Source organism: Chiloscyllium punctatum, chromosome 43, assembly GCF_047496795.1.
Source record: "Chiloscyllium punctatum isolate Juve2018m chromosome 43, sChiPun1.3, whole genome shotgun sequence".
Lineage (NCBI taxonomy): Eukaryota > Metazoa > Chordata > Chondrichthyes > Orectolobiformes > Hemiscylliidae > Chiloscyllium > Chiloscyllium punctatum.
In genome coordinates this window covers 11,063,266-11,090,426 of record NC_092781.1, presented here as the reverse complement: position 1 = coordinate 11,090,426, position 27,161 = coordinate 11,063,266, and positions in this window count along the sequence as shown.

Sequence of the window (27,161 nt, the reverse complement as noted above, 5' to 3'; positions counted from 1 at the left end):
CCTCCTACTGAACAGTAAGTATCAAGTCAGGAATCCACCATCGTTGAATGAAAAGTGCAAAATAACATATCGGTAGGAGCACCGACCCAGAGATGAGGGACCAACCTGGATAAGCTGTTGTTTTCAACTGCAAAACAGGACCACTTGCATGCTAAACAACAGAAGCAACAAGTCATGGACAGCCCTCAGTGATCCCACCATCAATCATTCAGATCGATCTTTGCGGTCATGCCATAGTTAGTAATAAAAGATGGGATACAATGAAAGAGAACATTGAAGGTGGTGGCTGATCTCCAAAAGCGAAATCCACAGTTTTGGGGGAGTGCAGCACACCAGCGAAAAAGTAAAGACGCTGCATTTGTAATAATCTTCAGCCAGAAGCGCTGAGCAGATGATCCATTTAAGACTTCTTCAAACGCCCCAGAATCAAAAACCCCAATTTTCAGTCAAATTGATTCACTCCACACACCAAAGAAATGTCTCGAAACACTGGAAACAGTGATTCAAGTCAAGAGCTCGCCATATTTCCAATCACGCTTTTCCAATCCCGCAAGAACAAAGATAAGGACCAAACATGTGATAACTTGCCTAAGTATTTCCTGTACAGAACAAAAAAACACGGCACTTGCATTGCTGCGAGTCACTGAGACATCAGTGTAAAGGTGAAGGAAGTTGGAAATAATCATGTGATCGATCAGCAATAACCTATTCACTGACGTTCAGTTGGTGTCCCACCAAGCTCACTCAAATCCTGAAACCATTGTAATCTAAGTTCAAAATAGGTACATTTCAAAGCGGCAATGAGACTAATAACTCTGAACATCAAGGCACCATTTAAAGTTGTTAAATGGTACCTGAGTAAACTTTTCGGAGGCTGAGTAAATTGTTGTTCATCAGAATCTAGCGGAAGTACTCTCCTGTTTGAAAACCTCACCAGCAACAAAACTGATTGTTTTCAATGTGGGTATGTCGAACCCCAGAAGAATCCTGCATCTCTTTCGCAGGAAATTGAGTGTCTGAGGCTCAAACATCTTCAACTATGACCATCTCTCCATCTTAAAGTTCGACTTGGGAATGTTCACTGATTATACCTTTCCTGAAATAGGCCGTATTCAATGCAATAAGACTGGCGAAATATCCAGATTTTTTTCTGACAAATATCAACTAATTCTCACGCCACGAAAGGCTTTAAATAAATAATACAATAAAGAATCAATTCCTTCATCTTTGATTTTCAAAAACATTACCATCACTGATGTCTGAACGTAGTATTAATCAGTATCCGGTGTCCTATCATGATCACAAATTACCCTGGCATCGACTTATAAATCACACTGTCTTCAAGAGTAGATCAGGAGCCAGGAGTTCGGCAGTGAGTCATTCAGCTGCTGACTCTTCAAAGCCTTTGATAGATTGCAACCCAGGATTAACCCAGGGCAAAAGCAGCAGATGTAATTGCTCTTACTTTCACGAACATAAATTCCCTCAGTTGTAGCAGTGCACACTATCTATAAGATTCACTGCGCCAGCACCTTCTAATCCCACTGCCATCCAGGAGAAAAAAAGGCAGCAAAAACTTTGCAAAAACAGCTATCTGCAATCTCGTTCCTTCATTCATTCAGATAAACATACGTTTTCTCATGAGTTTATGTTTTTCAATTCCTCAGATCACAAAATCAGTCAAATGCAGCAAGACGTGGACAACAGTCAGGCCTGTGCTTACAAGTGACAAGTAAAATTTGTGCCACCCAAATATTAGACAATAACTACCATAAAACATCTCATCTTGGCCGTTCACCACCCAAAGATTTTGCCATTTCTGAGTCCATTGACACCAGCATTCGCAGGTTTATCCAAGATGAAACAACTGCGCTGGCAAGAACATCAGATCAGAAGATATGAATCCTGCACCTCGTAACTTTTCTCCTGTCGTGCTAAACTCTGTACATTATCTCCGACGTTTAAGTCAGGAATATGATGGAATAATCTCCACTTGTTTGAATGAGTTCAGCTCCAACAGTACACAAACAGTTTGAACGATTAATGACTATGCAGCCGGCTTGAATGGTACCCATCCACAATCGCTCCCTCCCTCCACTCCCGTCACTTAGCAACAGGTGTGAATGCCATGGCATTCCTTAGGCAGCACGTTCCACGCTCATTACCACTGTCATCTGGAAGATAAAGGACAGTATTTAGGGAATAGTGATCAATTTAATTCGATTCGAACATAAAGATTGTAAAGGACAAATGTAGAACAAGTAATAGAGTCTTAGTATGGACTTCGCTAATTTCATCAAGCTGAAATGAGATTTCATTCAAGGGAAAAGGAAACAAGAACGAGAAGATCAATCAGATTCAGAGCAGTGGCAGGCATTCTGATAAGGTTTTTAAATTTGTTCCCAGAAAATCTGTTCTCACAAAGTAAAAATGGCCGTGCGGCTGAAGCCAGAGCTCACTGGATGTCTTTAAACACAGAGAGAGAACAGAAAAGCTTATGTCAGACAGTGGGAACGCAATGCAACAGAAAGCTGAGCGGTATGAGAAATGTGGAGGGGTCAAATCCAAAAAGAAATAAGAAAACAATCAGCGTGAGTGAAATGATGATCGCAAGCAACAAAAAGCAAGCTTCAGCAGATTTATTTTTTAATACAGAGAACACTTAACACTAATTAGTTCTTGGGTGTGGTAACTTGACTTATTTGAAAACCCCTTACTCTCATTTGTGCACTGTTTTCATAATATTGAGTCATAAACGTAAACCGAATAAATGAGTGATATTGGTGTCTATTGAACAATTCAAATTTAGGGATCTTGTGTAAAGAGACTTTTCTGTTAATTATCAGAACAATTCTACAAATAATACCACTTAGTCGCACACAACGAGTTTGGGTTAGGACAATGCTGACAACAGTAGAGGCCCACAATTCTGCTTCAATTCAGATGTTGTGAAACTGACATACACCAGATATGTTTTATGAAGGAGACAACGTAATTACCAAATGCTGCAGATATCCATCACATTCATAACACATTCATTCAGGATCGGGTTCAATGTGCAGAATTAAAGTTCAAGTGCCATACCAGAAGAGATAAACTTGCAGGACATGTTTGCTGTCAGATGAAATTTTACAAATGTTGTACTGTGTTTAGACCAACACGCAGCCCTATGCTAGTCCTTCGGCGAGTCCAGCCCACACATATCTCTGATGTTCAGCTATGTCTACAACTTGTCTGTTGTGACAAATACGTGAATAACTGTCCAGTTCTAGTTCGGAAGCTCTACGTGTACATTTTGGAGATGGCAAGTGTGTTAGAGACGGTGGTGAGGTCGAAGAGCACCGTGACTCAATTCAATCATTTTACAAAGTCATTTTCAAAAGTTTTGCTGACTACAAAATGATGTGTTCACTGACCTGAAAATGAATCATTTGTTTTCTACAGTCACAAAATTGTGCAATGTGTCAGTTTGTACTTTGGTAGTTTAATTAATGTTCATTTCAATAATTTTTAACTGAAAGATATGTTGCTTGGTTTGTCTTATACCTTTAAGAAATAAAGTGATATTAACTCTTCATTGAATAGTATGCAAAAGTATACTGCCATATATTTCACAGAGGCTAATCCAGCAAAGTGCAGACAGTAACAATAAAACAGGATTCGTTGAGCAGGGCTATGTATCAAGCAGCATCACATCCTCTCTGGTAAGTTCTGTCCGACTGACAAGACACAGCCAGGCAGAGGGGGGCCGATCCTTAAGAACAGGCAATATAGTGCCCAGCATTGGTGCTTCATTCTGTGGCTGCTCGACTCCTCTCTCACAGGTTATGAGGAAACCAATAAATGGAAACATATAATTGAGCTCATCATCATCAATCTGCCTGCTGCAGATACACTTCTCCATTTAATGTGCAATTCACAGTCCTTGTGGGAGTATTGGCCATCTTTACATTTGTTCGACCCTTCCCAACATTACATGTAACAACCTGTGTGCTGAATGGGACAGACTTCAAATAGATCGTGCAACATTCGACGAGGTGTCCATGAGGGGCAGTGGGCCATGGACAGCAACAGAATCATAGTCATCAGAATCAACTCATTCAGACTGCAATCACATGACCCGACGTACCTCCTACTCCATCTGCATCATCAATCCAGGGATTCGACTTTGTTCAATGAGCAGAAGGACATGTGAGTAGCAGCACCAGGCAGACCTAGACATGAAGGGACAACCTGGGGGAGCAGTTGTCTTCACCTTCCAAACAGAATGTCTTCCACGCTGAATACCGAAGGCAGCAAGTGATGGACAAAGCTCCGTGATCCCACCATCCAAGGTTCTGATCTATTTCTGCGACATTTATTTGTAAATTATAGGATACAATGAAAAAAAAATTGGAGGACGAGGCTGCTCTCCAAAAATGAAATCTGCAATTATGGGATATAGCAGCACATCAGGAGAAAAAAAATTCTTTATTCGCACCAATCTTCAGACAGAAGGGCTGAGCAGATGATCCATTTGAGTCTCCTTAAATGGGCCCCATCATCTCACAGTCCAATCTTCAGTCAATTTGCTTCCTGCCACACAGCGTTAAGAAATGGCTGGAAACACTTGAAACTCTGATTTAAGTCCTGAGATTGTCGCGTCCTAGCCAAGCTGTTGCAGAAGCAACACTAACAATTACCAACAATGTGATAAATTGCCCAAATATATCCTGTAGACAAAAAAGGGCACTTGCTTTGCAGCGCGTCATTGACCCAGCGGTGGATGGTGTACCATTTAAATATGAAGGAAAATGTTAACTATAATGTGATCGATCAGCAAGTTCCTGCTCACTAATGTTCAGGGAGTGTCCCATCAAGCTCAGTCAGCTTCTAACCCCATTGCAAACTTCGTTTAAAAAGCGAAATTGCAAAGGGGCAGTGAGACTAATTACTCTGATCCTCAATGCAGAACAGTTCTGCAGCCCTTCTGCAGGACAGAGAGTGTCCTTGGCTCAAAAATTTACAACTGCTGCAATGACCCCGTCTCCATCATTATGTCAGACCTGGGAATGTTCACCGATTATACCATTCCTGGAACAGTACATGTTAAATGAAACATCTCTTGGAAATATCCAGGTTTTGTCTCAAAAACAAAGAAGTAACGTTCAAGCCACGAAAAGTATTACACAAAGAGGACAATAAAGAATCAACTCATTCTACTTTGATTTTCAATGATATTGCCATCACTCAGATCTGAATATTGTGTCAATAAGCATCCTGGGTGCTATCATGGTCAGACATTGCTCTGGCATCACCATATAAATAACATTGTCTTCAAGACCCAGCAGGAAAAAGAGAGGACCACTGATGCTGGGAGCCAGAGCTGAGATAAAAGTGGCGCTGGAAAAGCACGGCAGGTCAGGCAGCATCCCAGGAGCAGCAAAGTCCACGTTTCGGGAAAAGGCCCTTCATCAGCAATCCTCATGAAGGGCTTTTGCCCGAAACGATGATTTTCGTGCTCCTCAGATGCTGACTGACCTACTGTGCTTTTTCAGCACCACTCTAATCTAAACTTCATGGACCAGGAGTTCGGCAGTGAGTAACTCAACTGCTGACTCCCCAGTGCCTATGATGGATTACATTCCAATAATAACCCAGGACAATACCAGCATAATTCATAGCTATGACTATCACGAACATCCATTCCATCCACCACTGATGCTCAGTGGTAGTAGTGTACACCATTTATAAGATTCATAGCAACAGCAACGTCTAAACCCACCACCATCTGGAAGAACAAAGGCATCAGATATTTTGTAAAACCAGCTGTCTGCAAGGTCGGTCCTTCATTCGCTCAGATGAAGCGATGTTTGCTCATGAGTTTATAATTCTCAACTCCTCAGATCACAAAATCAGCCAAGCAGCAGCAAGACTTGGACAGCAGTCAGGCTTATGCTGCCATGTGACAAGTAGCATTTGTGCATAAGAATATCTGAAAATGACCATCATAAACCAGCTCATATTCGCCATTCAACATCCATTACCATTGCGGAGTTCAATGATACGAACATTCTCTTGTTTATCCAAGACTATACAACTGTTATGAATAGCACATCAGATCAGAAGGCATGAATCCTGCAGCCACTAACATTTCGCTTGTCTTCCCGAAGTCTGTCCATTATCTCCGCGATTGAAGTCAGGAATATGGTGGTATAATATCCACCTGTCTGAATGAATTCAGCTCCAGCAGTACGGAAACTGTTTGGACAATTGAAGGCCAAGCAGCCCATTTGAATGGACCGCATCCACAATCACGCCCTCCCTCCAACACATTCACTCAGCAGAAGGTGTGAGTCTCATGACACACCTAATGCGTCACCTTCCACGCTTATTCCCACTGCCATCTGAAAGGTAAAAGACAATATTAAGGGATAGTGAACTAATTAATTTGATTCAAATGGAAGTCTGGTGAGGACAACGCTTGACTAAGAGATGGAGTCTTGGTCTGGTTCTGTCTAATTTTATTAAGGCAATAAGTAATTTCATTCAAGTGAACAGGATGAAGAGATAAATCAGAATCAGTGCAGTGGCAGGCATTCTGAGAGGAAATGAAAGTGGCTCCCAGAACATGTGTTCTCACAAAGGAAAAATGGTCTGGCTGCCAAATGCAGCGCTCACTGTATGTCTAGTAACACAGAGAGAGAGAGAGAACAGCAAAGCTTACATCAGGCAGTGAGTGCACAATGCAACAGAAAGCTGAGGGGTGTGTGGAATGTGGAGCGGTGAAATCTAAAATGAAATAGGAAAGGAAACTGTGTGAGTGAGATGATGCTAGCAAGAAATAGGAATTAATCTTCAGCAGATTTCTTTCCAACACAGAGAACAAAAATAAGCTTCATAAGGAACATAAGAAGCAAACAATAGAAACCACATTTAGATGTAAAAGGTTTGTATTTTGTTATTTGAATTGATGGTTAAAGGGTCCTCCACACGTGGGCTATAGTGATCAAGCTTAGTACTGCCTCATCGGCCCTCGATGTTGCACCGACCAGTGGATTCAATCTGAAAAATATCTGTCCGACACCATTCTGATTTCATCCATAGAATTTTTACAATGACCATTTAAAAGCCCTGAACGTAGGTGAGTATACTCCTGGGAGAATCTGGGAGAATTGTCTGAGAAGCCTTTCAGACACTTCTGGAAGTTGTTGCATTTAGGAATATGAAATCTAGCATTCGAGACAGGTGGGTAATAATGGCAAATTTGGGAATATTTGATGACAAAAGAAGTTGTGAGCTCAGTCAAAAAGAAAAAGCAAGCACATCTAAGAGTTTGGAAAATGAAGACAGTAGGTAGGAGGCTGCAAAAAAATCTTAAAACAAAAACTGGAAAAGCGTACACAAGTATATCAGAGAGCTAAAAGGCACAATACAATGTCTGCAGAAAACATAATTAAGGAAAATCCCAAACCGGTTTATCAGTTTTAATAGGGTAATCAGGGAAAGAGTAGGTCCATTCAATGTCAGAGGATGGTATTAATGCGTCGAGCTGGAGGAAGTGGGTCGATAGTCACAAAGCCGTCAGATGCTTTGATACTGAGTCAAGAGAAGGACATGTTGCTATTCCAGAACATTTCGATGTTAAAAACATTAGGATGTGCGAGATGATTCGAAAAGCATGAAGGTAGACATGTCTCTGGGATTTGATGGGTAAATCCCCCAGAATACTGACGAAAAAGCAAGTGTACATTTCTGGCGCCCTGTGCAAACGCTTTTCTGTCTCTTCAGTCGCAGGAGATATTCGAGAGTACTGGAGCACAGCTAATGTTGCTTGTTTGTTGAAGAAGGGCAACAGAGCGAACCCAAGAAATTTCAGTCCTGAGCCTTACGTGGGTGGTACGAGAGTCTTTGCGATAGGACTGACTCACACTTGCAAAACATGTGGACATATTAGCGGAAAGAACCACGGCTTTGTGTTTGGCAAGGTCGTGTCTTACAAACTTGATTTAATGTTTTAAGAAAGAGACGAAGGTGATTGATGAGGCCATGGGGCTGGATGTTGGCGGGAAGGACTTAGCAAGGCCCTTGATGTGGTTCCTTTGGGCAGGCGCATACAGAAGGTATTGGCAAATGGGATCAGCATTTAGTCAGTCAGATGGAAAAAATAGAATTGTTTCATCAACGTGGGTATTTGTGACTGGATATCTGTGAATAGTTTCGGTGTGCTGCGGATCATAAAGATGATTGCCAGATAATGCAGCAGGATATATGTCGGCTGGAGACCTGGGTAGAAAAAAGACTGATGTCAGATAATCTGAGCAAATACGAGATAACGCATTGAAAAGGTCAGCTACAGGAGAGAGGTATGCAGTAAATGGAAGAAGACAATGTAGCTCGGCGTGTAGATCCACAGTTCCTTGAAATAGGCAATACAGGTGGATTGGGTGGTTACCAAGGCCTATCGCATAACTTTGTACACCCATCAGAACATAAAGTGTAAAAATTGGCATGCCGTGTTGCAGCTGCATAGACCATTATTTCGGCCACATTTGGAATATTGTGGGCAGGACTGGTTACCAGATTTGTAAAACAATCTCCGATTGGAGACAATTTGAAAAACGTTTACAAGGATGTTGTCTGGTTTGCAGAATGTAAGCCCTGAGAAGAAATTGGACAAACTTCGTTTGTTTAAAATTGGACATCAATGGTCATGGAGCTCCCTGATAACCATTTACCCTTTTAACGAGGGTACAGATATCGAACTATGAGGAGCCACAAGTAAAAGGGGGGGATATTCTAGCAGATATGAGGATCGAGTTTATGTTTCTGTTCCAGAATGTGAAAGTGCCTGGAGAGCGCTGATAGTGGAGAAGGTAAATGGCAATGTTTGACGGCTAAGTGTGACGCAGATGCGAAAGTGGGAAGTCGAATTTCGCCAACTTTCAATCCCGGATCAAAACGTCCAAGTTAGCATCACCCTCTTGAACTGTCCAACCTATCCATGTTCATTCCCACATCAGTTGAACGACTTTCCAACCGATCACCATGACCCCCACATCTGTCTAAATTTGCCTTTCCAGCTATCTTCACTCGAGCCCCATCTCCCTTCCATTTATCTTGCAGCCGATTGGACTTCCACCACATTCCTCATGATGAACCTCTTGTTGAAATGTGAACTCTCCGGCTCCTCAGAAGCTGACTGACCGGCTGTGCTTTTTCGGGACCACAGTTTTCGACTCTGATCACCAGCACCTGCAGTCCTCACTTTCTCCGAGCACAGGCATCAGGCAGAGTTAGGGACAGGGACAGCGAATATGTTTGAGACATAACGAGAGAAGGTGCTGCATGCAGTGGGAATGGCAGAACATGAGTCTTGGTTGGAGGCGGGTGCAGTAATAGAAATAGAGCGAGTGCGAGTTCGCAAATTGTCGATGGTGGCACTTAATCTGTTGCACTGGAAAAGGTCACTGACCACCGTCCACACTGCAGGGTATTGACCCAGAAGGCTGGCACCTCACTGACACTTAGGTCAACCTCGGACGAAGCTGGCAGTGTCTGTTGTCATCGCCTCCCCTGCCATTCCTGGACCAAGAAAATGTCCTTCTCCTGCACCAGGCCATCCAGCAGAACCTCAGGGGCTTGGCCACAAAATGTGGCCCTAGTTTTATCCCCTCTGCCATGTCCAGGGCAGTTTTGGATGGAGAAGAAAACAGTATAATGACCTCTTAAAGATGGCCGCTGCAACAGTGTGGTCAGCCTATTCTGCAAAATCCAGGCAGTGGACAGTTTTTAGAGACGTGTTTGAATGAAAAACAATCGGGTGACTGTCAGATTAAAGGAGTACCTTAGGGCCACGGAAGGTAGATAATGAGACAGATTTGGGTTGGTATCTTTAATAAATTTATTTAGTTTTGCAGGGATATTCTATCCATGAAACCCGAACAAAATGAAACTTGACCAAAGTATAATAAGATTCAAATCATTGTCTGTGCCAAACTAGGGAGGTGTTTCCAGGCGTTGTGGTGTGAAATATTAAATTTAAAATGTTAGGGAGTGTAATTGTGAAGGAGATTCACGTCCTTGAAGTGGCTGATACAACGTCCCCGTCCGGTAGAGGAAGCTGGGATAAAATCCTCGCCCAGGTTGTTCTGTCCATCATTTTCAATCCTCACCAGGTAGAGGTATGAGAGTTTTATCAGACACAAAAAGCCGATAGATGGACGTCACACTGTGACATGTGAACTGAACTGCCCTACATCACAGATTATGGTCAGTGATGCAGATACAATTCCCAGCAGTAGAAATGAAGTCCGTTCTACCACAAATACTTCTCAATTCTAACGTTTCAGGAAGTGAGAAATGATTCTAATCGGCGGTTGTGTTGACTTTGCCCCTCGTCAAGAATTCATACTTTGCATTTATTGTCTGTGGGTGTCAATTCTGATGTAACAGTTTCATTTCACAATCACATTGAGACAAAAACACAGAATAGGTAAATACATTCTAAACTGAACAAGACACAGGATATTAGTTATTTACAGATACTCGCATCCATTCTAAAACTGAGCTCCCATATCCGATTATGAAGTTCACAGACTCTCCCAACCTGTTCAGGATAGGCTGCAGGTACTTGTTCCAGACGGAATTCACTCAATCAGAACAGGCATGTCCCAGGCTCGATAATAGGACTATGCATTTTCACCTGAAAAGCGTATATTTCTTTAAATCCCGACAGCCAGACAGGGAACAAGCAGATTATCTTCTCCCTGGCGACAATTGCCAGGCTCTGTGACATCGCTCATATTCTTTAACCCATCCCACCTCTGTAAACAGTCCAGTTTCTGTACATATCCCTACATTTAGAAAATGTTACAAACCGAAGCAGCTCCCCTGTCTGGAAAAATCCTTCCTGCTGTGGGAAAAGGCAAGAGAAGTACAGTTGGATCGAGTTTATGAAAGAAGTTAGAGAGTGCAAAAGACAGTTTAGTTTGGGGAGCATGAGATCCAGAGCTTGCAGAAAACAAAATAAAATTGTATTAATTCTTTAGGAGATTAACGGAAGGCTTGAGAGTAAAGGACGTGATTTCATTTGAACGATTTTGCGGAGATGGAGTTGTAGTAATTGGCAGAGGTTTGAGAGATTTATAGATTTGAAGGGTCCAATGAAGGTGAGAGATACATGGACAGTTTTGACATCTGGTGGTGATTACAGAGATCGGGAGGATTGGACGTGTTTCCACAGATAGGGAGAGATTTAGGATGCGGAGATTACAGAGATAGTGAGCTGTGTCAGTGCCGAAGGTTGTTTCACCAAGGGGAGCGGGAAATAGAAGACTTTACGCAACCAATCACGCTTTGGAGTAGTTTACACAAAGTGACAAATTGTAGGCACTCGAGGAAGTTAAAGAGAAGGGTGGATTTTTCGCTTCTGGAGAATATTGGACATATAATGAACACTGTAGTGGCTGCAAGAGCTTATGGAGAAAATGTAATTTGTCAGGACAAGAGAGAGTTACTGCATACAATTCGATGTGACAATGATGTGGACACTTAGGAGAGGGTGCAGAAAGGTTTCACCAGGTTCTTGCCTAGAATGGAGGGTCTGAGCTAATGGATACGTTGAGTAGATAAGGATTGCTTTCATTAGACGGAGGCTGAGAGGGTTCCAGATTGATGTCGACAAAATCACGAGACTTTAAGACAGAATGGAGCGTTTTCCCAGAGTTTGGTACTCACATGCTCGGGCTCACCAGTCCAAAGACAGAGTGTAAAAGTTTAAGGGAGATAGGTTTCGAAAGTTCTTTACGCAGAGGCTGGTGGATGCCAGGAATGCCTTGCCGGGGGAGGTGGTAGAGACGGGCACGATAACGTCAAATAAGATGTATCAAGACAGTTGCATGAATGGGTAGGGAGCAGATGGAGATGGATGCTTCTAAAATAGACGGCAGGTTCAGGTAGAGGATCTTGATCGCCGCAGCTTCGAGGGCTGAAGAACCTGGAACAGCGCTGTAATTGTATTTGTTTTCTGTTCTTTCTTTGAATATCCTCATGCCATTTTCTTGGTTAAGCGCCATCGCTCTGAATGACAACCAAATCGTATATAACTCCTTCTCACTTTGACAATGATTATACTTACACTGTGAGTTGCGCCCTCCCACTACCCTCTGAGTGAAAAAAATGCTTCAACGACTCTCCTTTTATCATATCTACCTTTAAACGTTAATCTTTCTATCCAGCTGTGATCCCTCCACAAATACGTACAGTGTCTTCCTGTGAACCGAATTTGCTTTCTTGATAATTTTAAGTCTCTCACTCACATCTCAAAGAGACTGTTCTGCTCATCAGGAAACTCAGTGACCGTTAAGAAAGTGTTCACAATTATAGGCACCACCATCTGCCCACCTCCACCAACTCCGAACCCCAGCCCTCTGCTCTGCATGTTCGGACAGTTAGTGGATGCAATACTTTGCCTTCAGCTTCTGACAACAAATGGCTGCAATTCGTTTACGTATAATGGATGTAGTAGGTCAGGCTGCAGAAAATTCCACGAGTTTCCTTTGCAATATTAAGTGAAAAAGGTGGAAAGTGAGAGATTAGATTCATTTAAACATCAACATCGCCGTCTATGCGTAGAGCCACAGGAGGATGCCGAGATTTTTAACGAGTATTTCTCATCGTTGTTTCCTCAGGAGAGAATCGTCTACGCTCAGGAAACAAGGGAAAGAATGGTGCAATTTTGGACAGTTTCCCACGACAAGAGATGTCAGCAAACGTACAGCTTATTGAGCTGATTAGATCCCCTTCACCTGATCAAGTCCGTTCTCAGAAGATGTGGGAGACGAGCGAAAAACTGCAGAGACCGTTGCAGGCATTTCTGCTTCGTCGTTATCTACTGGTAAAGTTCTGGTTGTCTGGAGGTTTTCTCATGCTATTTCAATGTTTAATCAATGTAGCAAATACAAACAAAGCAACTATAGTCGAGTGAGTCTGACATCAGGTGTAGGCATATTGTTGGAGGGCCGGGATGACGCATCATATTAATCGGATTGATTATAGATTTATGCGCGGGAATTCATGTCTAACAGATGTACTAGAGATTCCTTTTCAGAGAAGTAACTAGGAGTATAGGTGGAGTTAGGGTGGTGGGATTTCACAATACGGACTACACTCAGACCTCCAACAAGGTCCCAAATGGCAGACTGGTCAGGCAGGTAAGGTCTCATGGGATCCAGGGAGAGCTACCTAATCGGATTCAAAATTGGCTGGATGGTCGGAAACAGAGGGTCTTTTTTGCAGTTACTTCATGGGCTGAAGTCCTGTCACTAGTTTGCCACAGTTGTCAGTGCTGGGAACTTTGCCTTTTGTTATTTAAAGAAAGATCTTCCTGAGAATGTACAAGGCATGATTAGTATATTTGCAAATAATACAAAATTAGGAGGCATCATTGATATCAAGGAGGCTTATCAAAAAACAAAGCATTCTTGATCAGGTGCGGAAGCGAGGAGTGCAGATGCTGGCGTGTCACCATTGAAAAGCGTGGGGTTGAAGAAAGCACAACAGGGCAAGCAACATCCGAGGAGCAAGAGAATCGATGTTTTGACGGCAAATCCAGGGCATATATCTAACACGTCAACTCTCCTGCTCCTTTGCTGCTTCCTGACGTACTGTGTATTTTACGGACCACGCTTCCCGACACTTGATCAGGTGGAGAAATGGGCTGATGATTAGTGAATTCAATTCAAAAATACAAATAAGTGTGAAGTTTTACACATTGGAGAATCAAACCAATGTGAGACTTATGGAGGGAATTGTCAATTCTTACAGGATCTTTGGGATCAGACGGACCTAGGAGTACAGGTGCATCGTTCTTCGAAAATAGCGTCACAGGTAGATATTGTATTGCAGAAGCTATTTCGCATGCTGGTCTTTAACGTTGAAGGCAGTGAATATAGGAGTTTGGAAGTTATGTTACAACTGCATATGTCGTTTGTGAGGCCGCAGTTGCAGTATGGTGTTTTGAATTGGTTACCCTGTTTTAAGAAATACACTTTTAAACTGGAAAGAGTGTGATAAACATTTACAAGGTTACTGCCATGATTAGTAGGCCTGAGTTCGAGGGAGACGTTCGTCAGGATAACACTTTATTTCTGGAACCAAATGAGAATGAAGAGTTAGCTTATTGAGGTGTATTATGTAATGAGAAGTATGGACAATTTGAATTCATATCGACGTTTTACCTAGGATGGGGAGTTTAAAACGAGAGGGCATAGGTGTAAGATGAGTGGGGACAATTTTAAGATGGACTTGTGGGGCAAATTTATCAAGCAGAGAGTGGAACTTAAGTGGAATGAGATGACGGAAAATAAGTGTTTGATCCAGGTATAACAATATCATTTTAAAAATACAACATTTGAACAGGCACATGGTTGACAAGGGTTTTGAGCTTTAGAAAACTGATTGCGTGTTGCAATATAAATAGGGACCATATTATAAATAGCTGAGTGGGTACCATAGTCAGTCTGGAGCAGGTTGCCCCAAAGCAACTATTTCCATACTGTATTATTCTGTAACTCTAAGACTCAAAATCAATCAAAGGTAAAAGCGACAACGAATAAGAATAAAACACTATTTGAATTCAAAGCCAAGGTAGTGAACAAGATATAGTACTGGCATGTAGTTCCACACTAAACACAGCAGTAGTTTGGAAAGTTTCAGTTGAATATGACATAAATGACTCACATCACAACCATTCTCAACAGATAATGTGTGATATGTTTTGAGAGGCAACAATGCCCGCTGTTCAGAATGACAATCTCAAATTACTTAACTGAATCTGAAAGAAAATGACTGGTGAAAATAGGTATCAAATCTAAGGGGAAATGACTTTTTAGATTTAATGCAGGTCCATTGTCTTACAAGAATTGATTTGATATGAATTGGGATCAGTTGTCGGAGGATCATTTTAAGTTTAGGGTACAAGGTTAACATTTAAAATATGATCGAAACAGAGTACGATTGAGAATTTAACAGCCTCCTTTACAAAATGTTTAATTTTCAATAAATAGTTATGTGTGGCATCACAAAAGGTTCAAGGATTGCTCACGTGGGTACTTCCTCAGTATTTGTCCTTCCCTTTGTTCCTGGAGTGAGGTGTGATGAAAATGAAGTTCCAAGTGATAATCAAAAGATAGACCAGAGATTATTAGTTGTCTAATCATATCGGTTAGTTCAGGTGATAAAGTAAAGGGCAGCATCAAGTTCACAAAGGAATGGAGTGTTCATTCTGAGGAATGTGAAAGCTTGGTGACAGTCCATAAATCTTGGGCCATCACAGTTGTAAGGACTTTCGATCAATGTTTAGCTGAAGACACAATAGCGATACTGAAAAGCTGTGCATTTCAACAAATGCCTGTTTGAGTAAAGAGCACCTGGCTTCAGCTCCATGGCAGACCAAATTATCAGGTTGCTCCCTTAGTGGAGGGATGTAGTTATCTTTCCTTTGATCTGCAATGAGCCTTTGAACACTGATTGGGTGTTGCAATTGAAGTCTGCCCGCCTCCTTTAATTTCTTCACAGTCTGCCGTCCACGCTTTCCCTACACTATGACTCTCGCAGTCTCTCCAAACACTGTGTCTCGTCGAGTCCTTGACCTAGAGTGACCCCCCAATCTGTCTCGCCGAGTCTCTATTCATACTCTGTCTCCCACAATCTGTCTCACCTCATCCATCTCCTGTCTGGCTCTCCAGTCCCGATCTCTGCTACTATTCATCTTTGTTTCTCTTTCTCTTTCCTTGTGTATCTGCACTTCTCGTGCGCGATTGTTCTGTATATTTTTCCCTGTGAAATCCTTTGCTCAACGGTTGTACTGTGGCAGATCCATTATTATGATTTCCCATCGTCTTTCTTTTTCATTGCACCTGTTTATACTGTTATTCAGCAACGAATATTTTGTCTCATCCACTGTTAATTTAAATGTTGAGAGATTTCTGGTAACATGTTCTCAATGTCTAAGTCAAAATGTTAAAGAGCGTAAACGGCAACGTTATTGCTCACAACAACTGCTGCTCCACTCTCACCTCTCCTTACAAAATGCCTCACTGAACAAAGGAACTTTTATATGTAAAAGAAAATGATGATTTTGGAAAGATGAACTATTGTACTGATCCAGGTTGGTGTCATTGGATAATTTTGGTATGGTTTTAACTCCATTGCATCCATTTGTTTCATTTTCGTTTTGCTGAACCCTGATTTATCGGCATTTAGTATTCAGTGGTCACATCTGTAAGTCCCGGTGAGGTTGGCAACTCAAAGTATACTGTAATTCCATAGAAATTGAGTACCAGAGGAGATCTGTGACTTTGATCTTTAACATATCTGGCAGCTATATTTTTCTATGGTTAGTATATTTCATAGGTTTCTTGTATTAATACACAACAGTAGTAAATATTAGGCATTGTAGCCACTCTGTATTCAGAATACAAACAGTTACGCTCATGCTGCGCAATCTAAGTCACTGCACGAACGCACTTACTCATGAAATGAGTCCGTCCAGATTCAGAAAGCTGCTCAGAAGTGCACTTTATTATTCGTTATAATTAGTGTTTTGCCTAATTAAGAGTTAGCACAACAGACAGCAGCGGAGAAAATGCCCTCGTGCTTTTAATCCAATCCCATCAACTGCATGACAGATTCTCAATTAAATACATGGTATAGAAATTTGCCCATCTATCAAGTATGTTGGATGATATTTGAATGCTCATCCCGTCTTTCTATTACCACTTTCAAATGAAAGCTCCAGTAACGTTGCTGTACATGAATTCCACTTCGTAAACTCACACTACGTCTTTGTAACAAAGCTGCATTTTTAACTAGAGTCATAGAGATGTACAGCACGGAAACAGAACATTCCGTCCAAACCCTCCATGCTGACCAGATATCCAAACTCAATTTAGTTCCCCCTGCCAGTACAAGGCCCATATTCATTCAAGCCCTCCCTTTTCATATTCCTATCCAGTGCCTTGGAAATGTTGCAATTGCACTAACCTCAACTATTTCCTCTGGCAGCTCATTCCAGATACGTACAACACTCTGCGTGGTAAAGTTGAACCTTAAGTATCTTTTACATCTTTCCCCTCTCATCCTAAGACTTTTCCCTTCAGATCTGGACCCCAGAACTCCAACAAAAAGACTTTGTCTATTTAAACTATCCATGCCCTTCATGATCGGGAAAACTGCTTAAACATCAGCCTTCGACACTCGAACGATGCATGAGTACACAGTGGTTAGCACTGCTGCCTCACAGCAACTGTCTGTGTGGAGTTTGCACATTCTCCCCATAAAAGCATCGGCTTCCTCCCACAGTCCAAAAATGCACAGGTTAGTTGAATTGGCCACGCTAAATTGACCGCAGTGTTAGGTAAAGGGTTAAATGTAGAGGAGTGGATCTGGGTGGGTTGCTCACCAGAGGGTCGGTGTAGACTTTTTGGGCCGAAGGGCTTGTTTCCACACTGTAAGTCATCTAATGTAAAAACAGCCCCAGCCTGTTCAGCATCTCCCTATAGCTCAAAACCTCCAACACTGGCACCATCCTTTTAAATCTTTTCTGAACCCTTTGTGGTATCCTTCCGATCGGAAGGAGAAAAGAATTGCGCGCACTATTCCAACAGTGGCCCAACCAATGTCCTGTGCTGCTGCATCATGACCTCCCAACCCCTGTAGTCGATACTCTGATCAATACAGGAAAGCATACCAAATGCCTTCATCACTGTCCTGTCTACCTGCGAATCCAATTTCAATGAGCTATAAACCTACACTCCAACGTCTCTTTATGCAGTAACACTCCCTACTACGTTACCATTGAGTGTGTGGGTCCGACTAAGATTTGCTTTCCCAAAATGGGTGGCACGGAGCCTCAGTAGATAGCACTGCTGCCTCACACACCACTGTCCCTCAGGTGACTGTGTGGAGTTTACACATTCTCCCTGTGTCTGAGTGGGTTTCCTCCAGGTACTCCAGATTCTTCCCACAGTGCAGGTCAGGAGAATTGGCCATGCTAAATTGCCCATAGTTTTCGGGGCATTAGTCAAAGTGAAATTGGTCTGAGTGGGTCCCTCTTCGGACGGTCAGTGTGGACTGCTTGTGTTGAAGGTCCTGTTTCCACACTCGAATCTCAAAAAAATGCATTTGTCTGAATTAAATTGCATCTGCCACTTCTCAGCCCACTGACCCAGCTGAGCAAGGTCCCGTTGAAATCGAAGATAACCTTCCTCGCTGTCCATTATAACTCCAATTTTCATGTCTTCTGCAAGCTAAATAACCCTTACACGCGCATCCAATTATTTATATAAAGGACGAAATGTAGTGGACCCAGCCCCAATCCTTGGTGAACTCTCCATGTGACAGGTTTCAGTTCTAATATGTTTTGTTTTTAGAGTTTGTTAGATTAGCTGGCTAGCAATTTCCGGTCTTAATGTTATAACCTTTTTTCTACTGGCAACTCCAATGTTCAAAATCTACTGGCAAAAACTCAGCGTCTGGATAAATCAAATTTATGCCCAGGACAATTTACACTCATCTTTTTTTTCAAAGTTCTTCCATAAGTCTCATTTTAATTAGGTTTCTTGTCAATATTTCACGCACCATTCTCCTCAATATGTCTTCTAATTAAAGTACTAACATTCATGATACATAGTTTTCCTTAAGTCACCATGGCTGCAGTAGCATCTCTCTCTTTCATAAATTGTCGTCTTGCAATTCATGCAACTCGAAAAATATCGATCACCTTCCTCAGAATCAAATGTTATATCTCAAACGAGACAGCGACTAAGTCACAAAAAGAATAATTCCAGTCACATTCTCAACACTAAACCTCACCTTAAGAATAGCTACATGCTCTTGATAAAATGTAAATCCATTCTGAACAGAAACCCACCAGTAAATTAAAACAAGGTTCTCATTATAACTGAAAATCGAAGCTGATCCTCAAGCCAGCCGTAACAATAATTAAAACCCTCCCCCTAAATCCAATGTTGAATTTGATGGTAAAACACGATATAAAGCATTCCTATTTGCTATTATATCTAATACCACAACTATAAAAAAAAATCAAGGCCTAACTCTATCCTATTCCTCAAACTATTGATTAATCTTTATTCAGCTGACACTATGAATGCTAATTGGAACAGTAACTATACTGGACGACTAAACATAGCCATAAGCTCACCTCACTCTACAGGTTAATCCATCCCTCTGTCGACCTTGCAGCAAAATTAGGTTTTTGTACAATGTACCATCTGGCGAGGTACTGGACCAAGACCATTTAGATTAAACCTGACAATTTCTTCAGTAATACGGTGCCTTGTTTGGTGAGGAGGAGTGGTGTTAACGATGGAACGGGGAAGACTTTCGTGGCTGTGCAGCTAAGCTGCAGAAAGTGCACACTGTGAGTGTTTCACTTCCGAAGGTGAAACCACATTTCACACAGAACACCGCCTGCTCCCCTCAATTCCACCGCACATCTCGGATTATTTCACTGTCTCGGGAAACTACGGTGAGTTTTATGTATTACAACATGAATCCATTGACAGATTAAACAATTTAGATGAAGTCCGTATGTGTTGAATAACAAAGAGGGAATAAGAAATGACGCTTGTAATGCAATGCATGTTTTTTTAATCTGAAAGATTTTGGATGAAAGTATAGCCAGAGAGATTGGCCGTGATTAAGATGCTCTCTAGGTTAGCGGCCAAATTATTTCTAGTTTTAACTTGAAAAACTGAGAGTCGGTTATTGAAGCAAGAATTCTGATTCCTATTTTTAAAATACCTCAAATAGAGAGAGATGATTCAAAATCTAACGGTTAAGTAAGTGGTCTCCCGTCACGGGAGTATGCCTGAAGGACTTAGTCTCAAGGCACATAGAGTCATAGAGTCATAAAGATGTATAGCATGGAAAAAGACCCGTCGGTGAAACCCGTCCATGCCGACAAGATATCCCAACCTAATCTAGTCGCACCTGCCAGCACCCAGCGCATATCCCTCCAAAACCTTACTATTCAAATACCCATCCAAATGCGTCTTAAATGTTGCAATCGTACCAGCCTCCACCACTTCCTCTGGCAGCTCATTCCATACACGAATCACCCTGTGCGTGAAAACGTTACTCCTTAGGTCTCTTGTATATCTTTCCCCTCCCACCCTTAACATATGCCCTCTATTTCTGGACATCCGGACCCCAGGGAAAAGACTTTGTCTATTTACCCTATCCATGCCACTCATGATTTTGGAAACCTCTATCGGGTCACCCCTCAGCCTCTGACGCTCCAGGTAAAACAACCCCAGTCTCTTCAGCCTCTCCCTATCCATTATTGTGGACGACAACAGACCAGACCCCAACCACCCCCGAACCAACTCTTACCCCAATTTATGTTATGCGGATGGCATAGATCAAAGGCAAGTATAAGACACTGAGTTTCGGATATGATTTAATTCGTTTACAGCGATGCTTCGCTGGAAAACATAATTCATCCTTACAACAGAGTATGCAACAAGAAGAATATCTTATTATATTGACGGCCTTAAACAATTCAACGCCTTATTTAAACCCGAATAATCAATATTATAAATGCAGGTATAATCACATAAACACGAATTTTGCAATGGAAATTTGGTAACGTAATTATAGTTCAGCACAGTAGCTGTAGTGCCACGCTGGCTCAGTGGTTAACTCTGCTACTTTGCTAATTGCTAGGGTCACAAATTCAATTCCACCTCCGGGAAGCTGCAGGTGAGGAGTTTGCATGTTCTCACTGCTTGCCTTTTGTCCATGTGTGCTGGTTTCCTCCCACAACACAAAAACTTCACAGGTTAAGTGAATTGGCTATCCTAAATTTACTATACTTTTCGAATACATGTAAGTTCTGGACAATGAGCAAATATAGGGCATGGATCTGCATAGGTTATTATTTGTTGTGTCGCTGTGGACCTGTTGGGCTGAAGGGCCTGTTTCCACCCTGTTGGAACTCTGATTATAATTCGGTCTTGTCCAGTAGAAAGAAATAACGAAAGAAATATTCTCTGCCTTGTGATCTATAAGAGGACGTCTCACTGCCTGAGCCGTTCAGTTCCAGGAGCCAGCAAACAACATAAACTATGTAAAATCAAGTATATTGATTCTGTGTCAGCGTAATGGTGCTCATTCATGATTGATTTGCCTTCCGAGGAAAAAATCCAACCATGGAAAAGTCCCAGCTGTTTAGAAAGTGCCCGTCAGAGGAGACTGTTCTTCACGAATGTGACAAGATTCGTTTGCCAGAGAGACAACTCAGAGCGCCTCTTAAGGGCACAGTGTCCTCACACTATTGCAAGTAGTGTCGTCACAATATCGAGAATATCGATCAATGAAGAATGACGAAAAAAGGACTGAGAGATTCGTGGATTATAGGAAAAACAATTATTTTTGAAATGTGTAACTTTCTTGGAACCATTTACAACATTATTAATAACAAGATTGTTTTCACTTGAATCTTAAAGTCTGGCTTAGAGATGTCAGTTGTAGATTTAAAAAAAGGCCAGATGTTACACAACACCAAGTTTCCCTCCAACAGCTTTATTTCAAACCACACGTTTTCGATGCACTGTTCCTTTGCCAAGATCAGGACACTTCACCATGAGGAATGAGCAGCATTTCGAAAGCTGTAATTTCAAATAAACCTGCTGAACTGTAGTACGGTGTCGTGTAGCCTCTGACCATATTCACCCCAGTCCAACACCGGCATCTTTCGATCTTCACTGTTAGAAAATATGGGCTGCGGGTATGACAATTTTTTTTTCATTTGAGGTGCCGTTTATGTTTTTGAATGGTTGACAATGAGATTTGTAGCTAATATTTGTGTATCTCTTTGGGAACAGCCATATTGTGTTTATAACGTGGGCATGAAGTAAAATTCTGCATAGAATTTAACTGCACTGCTAAGTCACTCTCATTCACGATGACATCATTTTATTTTAACAGAGATGCCGTCAGTGCAAATATGGAAATAGGTGAATCCCAACTCAGTACAATAGGGTAGACTACGATGCTTTTCACATGTTTTAACTCGGGATAACTATATGTGACAATACCAGCGAGAAATTCACTCTGATCTTTATTAAATTGAATCCAAGAAATGTTTTAGTACGGTTTTATGACGTTAATTGTGACGGTTCTGTACCTTTAATCAGGTTATGTTATCCTTGGGTTTCTTTCAAAAGTTGTCATCAAGGGAGAAATTTGGATATGTCGGGAAGGGCTACTTGCAATTATGACATGGGAATGGCCTGTTCGCCCAGCTCAGATATTATTTTTCCTGTATGATTTAATTTTAGTTGTTAGACAGAAAAACTGTTTGCAGCAGATAATCTGCTACAGTGAAAACAGTTTGAATGTTCTGAAGATGTTTCTGGCCGGATTCTTCCCTTTGAAATCTGCCCTTCCTTTAAAAACATGCTTTTGCATTTACTACTTACCATTTGTCAACTTGGCTGCAAAAAAAGTCAGCTTGTGCAAAGTGAACTACTTGAATGGGCAATGTGTTGCAACAAACTTATCTATGACTAGGAAATGTCATAGTCTGCAATCACTGAGGCTCCAGTTTCCAGATCTGGCATAACTGCATGTTATCCATGAGGCTGAGGATGACCGCAACTCACATGTTGGGGATTGCGACACCATAGCCATGAGGTTGCCGGTAAATATTGAATGGCCAAGTTGTTCAGAAGTCCCTTGAGATAATCTAGGTCACGAATTCGTTTCTTTGTTTGGAAACTTGAGAAATTTGATGACTTATCAGAGGAGTGAAGACTGATCCATATGTTTCACCGCTGAATAGGAAGATAGGAATAAGCAAAAAAAACCAAATATTTCTGGAAAGCTCAGCAGGTCTGGCAGCATCTGCAGAAGATAATTCGAGTTAATGATGCATTTCAAGTTAGACTTCTTCGGAAATAAGATTCTTGTCATTGGATCAATCATTTTGGCTTTTCTTCTGTTTTTGATTACTGACATCCGCAGGTCATTCAGCTTTATTTCCAAGTTTGGAAGGATGGTGAACACGGTGAACCGATGGAGGATGCTTCAGATGGGTAACATGGTTACCATTTCCAATAAATTAATATCGCTTTAGAATGCCATGCCAATATCCCTGCTGCCCGTTGGTTTGGACCAGGCGAGATAGCCATAAGAAGGTAGAGAGTACAATAGGTGAGTGTCGGATGCTGCCTGAACTTCTGTGCTCTTCCAGCACCACTAATCCTGAATCTGGTCTCCAGCATATGCAGTCATTGATTTTACCCGTACGAAGGCAGCCCAAACCCGAACATTTCCATTTGACTCAGGTACACGTATGGTGGATATCGCAGGAGTGATGCAACTGGTTTAACCATTCGACTTCCTATAAATCAGAATTTATATACACACCACCGAAGGTAACATAAACAAAGTCGAACAGAAGATAGAATAACAACTATTCGATAACCCAATCGGCATTATATTCCCCGCTATTTAAAGCTGTTCCAATTTCCTACAACATCCCCAAAAAACACATCTCTTGGTGTAATATGAAATGCGCATGCAACCACAGGTTCTTACTGGAGAGATGTCAGTGAGAGGGAAGATCACCCAGTTTTCATTTACTGAAGCGTTGGAACTCTTTTCCAGTTCAGCAGTTTCTCTCGATCTCAACCTAAAACCAAAAAAAAACGAGAAAATACCCGACCGGGAGAACTAGCCATTCTCCTTGCATTATACAAAGATTATTTAAAAATAAAACTAAAAATGTCTTCTGCCCGATTGTTTCCTTGGGCAGAATAAGTTAACTCCTAAAGCCATACATTTTTCGACCCCTTTTCCTTTACAACACCTCCTGGAAAAGAATCAAGGACAATGAAACTTTGTTGAAAGAACAGCATTATCATCAGTGATCAAGGATGTTAGAGAACAGCTGTAGAAAATTATCCACGAGGAAGACCAAAAGGCAGAGATAGTTCTTCTTTCCTGTACCAATGAGCTGCGCAGGAAGTGTGTTGTGGTTCAGACATCGGATTTCCAGCAGTTGGAATGAATGACTGATTCACCACTATGAGCTGAGTCAAAAGCGAAGTTAGGAGCGAATGGACGACTCAGACAATAAGTCTAATGATTGTGTGAATGTTTTTTTGGAATTCATCCTGAGTCATTTCCCGCTTGGCTCAATGAATCGAGTCAGAATCACAAAATAATGTAGTTGAGATATTCACGCTAACTTATCTGTTACATTCAGCCTCATTCCGAATGTTTGGACTCGATTAGCCAACACACCATCTGATTGGGCTTGAACTCACCCCAACAACCCATCGCCCGATTAGTGGATAGAAACAAATAAAGATAAATAATATCAGATTAGTGGCAATGAAATGGAAACAAACAGACTAATTAATTATGAAAATGCATTTATAATCTATAGGATGCTTGCCAAAGTATGAAATACATTATTTACCTTTTTAAATAACACATATGCCGAATTTGTTCTAATTACATATACACAGACTTTTGCATCAGACAATTAAGCGAGGATGAGTCTGCCTTTGCCTGAACAACGTTCGTCCCAAATGAACAATGGTACGATGTTGTGAGTCACTTTTCTTTCTTTTTCTTTGTCCAGTTCATTCTCTGAATACCGATTGAATGGGATGAATTATTTTCATTTTTCCAATATCTGATTGCACATTCTATTATATTTGTTGCTGCTGTTTACCTTTCTCCTGATTGTTGCTCATTGGGAGCAGCACTTCAACATACTTTATCCTCCAATATCATTCTACTCAGTTTCATTCCTCACCCAACTTAAAAGGAATGCGAACCCATCGTTAGTCCTCCTTTTCCGTTCTTGTAATTCCTCATCTGGACAACTTGTTCCATTGAATGTACTTAATGTTGACTCTCCATCACTTAGATTTAAAAATCAAATTAATTACTTTTACAAATGGATATTTAGCAGAATACTTAAGCTGGTCTCTGAAATTCTTTTGTGTTACCACATAAATAAATGCATTTGTGCAACAACTTAAGTTTCGAAGCATATATGCGATTTGTTCAAAGAGATCAAAAACGTAGTCATCCAAATGATAAGTGACATCAAAGAAATATAAAATATACATTAGCCAGAGAAGTAGGAAGCAGCCTGATATGGAAAACAGTAAAATGACAGAGTTCTTTCTGCTCTCTATTTCTGGATCATTCTCTATTTTCCTCTGATCCCTGAGTCCCTTCCGCACCTTAATGGTATAGAAGATGTGTCGCACTGTAAGAACGTTGAGCAAGAGAAGAAAAGCGAATGGTAAAATCGGTGTTAAGAATTTTTCAAAATATCGGAAACTAATCCATTGAGGTTCATCATGATAACTTTCCCTCGTAGAACAATACCATGGAACATTGTTGTAATACCTTTTCGGTTCAAATCGAAAATAAATAGGAATGTTCTTTAAAAAAAAGAAAACGCATATTGTTGCTGTAACTCTCATCGCTGTTTTCTCCGTGCAATAATTAGTTTTCATGTGATAAATACAAATGGCCACAAAACGATCAAAAGAAAAAGCAACAGTGAACCAGACAGAACAATCAATGGATAAGCGGTTCAGGGCAGAAATAATACTACAAACAGGAGTGATGTCCAGGAAACACCGTGGATAATAGTAGTAACTGAACCGATCAAGGATAACGTCAAATAAAATGAACAGGAAATCTGATGCTGCCATGGCCACCAGATAGCGAATGGTGCAGGTAGAAAGTCCACACTTGCCCCCAGATAAGAATACAATCGCCATTAGATTAACTGTAAGAGACAGAAAAGGAAAGTGGGCTTGAAGTTACCATTAACATATTTTCTGTGTCTTATCCAGACTCTAAGTGATCAGCATCAGCATAAACATTTTTGTTGTTCGGTGTCATATCAAGTTTTAAGAATCTGAAAAACAGGATCAAATTCTGAAATATTCAATTGCACACCTCAAAAATGAATAGGGTTGAACATGATGAGCATAATTAATGAAATATTTTACTAGGATAAGCAGCAGTTTATTTTCTCTGCTCTATGGGTTGCTTGAAAGGTTTGAATTCTCCTACAAACGACAACATCCACACAAATGCACATGTAATTGGTAAAACAAAGAATTGAATGCTTCGTAAGGATACTGCGTATTCTCTGAATTTTCCTAAGGCTATTTGCAGGCAAATGAATTTCCTTTGATATCTTACCACCCAACACTCCATCAAAACATGTTCTATCATTTTGGCATTGAAGAATTAAGACATTATTTCATAAATGATTGTGATTCACTGCGTAAATCCTGCCACATAATAGTCAACCAAGCCAGATATGGCTACACGGTGCTACTAATGCAACTTAGAATGGCAATGTGTTTTGACAATGTTCACCTGAGACTTATCGTCACGGCCAGCATTTAAAAACTTGCACATGCTAGCGGACAGCAGCAAATGTTTTCAACAGTTCCTCACTCTCGTCCCTTAGAGTATGTTGTATCCTTCGCTACTCACATAACTACAATTGTCAATAAACAACCTCAATTTGATAAAGCCGTCTGAAAATCTCGAAGTTAAATCATCCAGCCAGAAAAAAATCGGACACCCTCAACTGATCTGTGCAGTTAGGTTCCCTGAACGTTTATCCTCCACCAGCAGAAGTTCTCGTCATTACTGACTTCAAATACAAATAATACGGTCGAGCTGTCCTTCCCACATACATCCACTTTCAAATCGTCAAAATTGTTAGGAAGATGCAGCAGAATTTCTAAGAAACTGTTTCATTAACATTGAGCAGTGACACCTTGAGCCCCATGCAACAATTGTGGCAACCATCGAAGTGACATCTCTCAGCCAAAAGGCAAAGAACATCTTGCCACCTGAGGATCGATGGATGACTCATTTTCTTTCTTAGAAGATCTCGGCTGAAGGATTATAAATCAGTTACAGACCACTGAAAATCTCGAAGTCACTGAGTCCCTCAAAGCCACAAAGCAGGTCATATCTGCACGGGTGACTTTCTCTCATTATGACCGAATCTGCATTATGCTAACTCGTCAGCTTGGAGGAGAACCAACCCAATCAAATGTCTGAAACAGTGTAGCAGTCCTCCCAAACCAAGCCTC